Consider the following 1,763-nt stretch of genomic DNA (forward strand, 5'->3'; position numbering starts at 1 on the left):
CGAATTACGAAACATTGTGTAGTGAGTTCTCATCCTGCTGTATTCAGAATTTTTTTTCACCTTCGTGTTTTCTGAAGGTTCTGGTACTTTGTTATTAAATTGTGTTACGTAAATACAAGAGCGGTGTGTTCATAGATACTGAAGATTGTTTTTACGTGTACTACAGACAGAACAACATGACTATCATATGGACAAGGGAAGAAATGTACGTTTTAGTGGAGCTAAGGTAGGAATTTTACGTACGTCATTTTCATAACAAATTGTACGGTTTGCGAGCGAAACAAAGCGGACAACTGCCGCTGCAGAAGGCTGAGAGCGCGGACCACGTTAACCAGTTTCTCCTGCAGTTCGGTAGGCAATTGCTATGTTTACCGGTAGTTTCGGTAGAACTGGTAGGGCAAGAGGTTCAAATGGCTCTGAGCACTATGCGACTTAACTTCTGAGGTCACCAGTCGCCTAGAACTTAGAACTAATTAAACCTAACTAAACTAAGGACATCACACACATCCATGCCCGAGGCAGGATTCGAATCCGCGACCGTAGCGGTCGCCCGGCTCCAGACTGTAGCGCCTAGAACCGCACAGCCACTACGGCCGGCAAGGGCAAGAGGCATAAATGAATTTGTGAGAGAAAAACTGGTAGCCGACGACTTCTCTCTCTCTCTCTCTCTCTCTCTCTCTCTCTGTCTTTTTAGATAATTAGAACAGCGCATCATTCAGTGTTAGTCCACTGTGTATTTTATATCCTTACAGAGTATTATTTGCATTCTATAAACAATAACAATTAACTGATAGAATAACTTCTGCGCTTGTATGTCACCAAACCAATTACTTTTGATGCAAGTACAGTTTACACGAACAAACATAAAAAATTATTGTTGTTATTTTTTACTCACTAGAACATTCTTCAACCGCGCGGGATTAGCCGAACGGTCTGAGACACTGCAGTTCAACCTTATTCGGAGAGATGTCTTCCTCGGTTGTATATCTTTGTAAAGCAATGAGTACACCCTATCAATCAATATGTTAAGTCTTTCCAGCACCTCATCTGTCACTTAAAACTCCTTTCACTTCTGACAATGTTTGTTAAAGCGAAAAATGCCGATCTGCAACGTGCTTCGGAGTCCAAGTCGCACTGCAGGTTCTCCTATAACTGGCTTAGGAAGTCAATTCAAACGTCGGAGGAAGGCAACGTGTTACCATCTCCAGTAAAACACGCCTAGTGGTGCACCGTAATGTTCAGACAAATTTTCTGGTTGACGACGGTCTTACTTTACTTTTATTTAAGACCACGAAGCTGTACTACAAAAACTTGTACTCAGCTGGCATTGAAATTCTCCTACATACCGCTACCCATACACTGTGCGGCTGATCCCGGCGGAGGTTCGAGTCCTCCCTCGGGCACTGGTGTGTGTGTTTGTCCTTGGGATAATTTAGGTTAAGTACTGTGTAAGCTTAGGGACTGATGACCTTAGCAGTTAAGTCCCATAACATTTCACACACATTTCAACATTTTTTTTTTTTGAACATTCTTCATTGTGATTAAAGGCAAGAGTTTAGTAATATTACTGACAAATGCGAACGTTGTTTTTGAATAGCAGAAACATGTTTTAAAGAAGTTCGACGAAGTATTGAAGCAATACTTGATATTTTTGTTCTGATGAGCTTTTTAAATTTTTAACTTTTTTTGTGGAAGTAGGGTTTCCAGCGCTATGTGATAAACTGCACTGTTTTCTTCATTTTTACTTCAACAGCCCTCTGTTT

The sequence above is a fragment of the Schistocerca cancellata genome, chromosome 8, assembly GCF_023864275.1.
Source record: "Schistocerca cancellata isolate TAMUIC-IGC-003103 chromosome 8, iqSchCanc2.1, whole genome shotgun sequence".
NCBI classification, from domain to species: domain Eukaryota; kingdom Metazoa; phylum Arthropoda; class Insecta; order Orthoptera; family Acrididae; genus Schistocerca; species Schistocerca cancellata.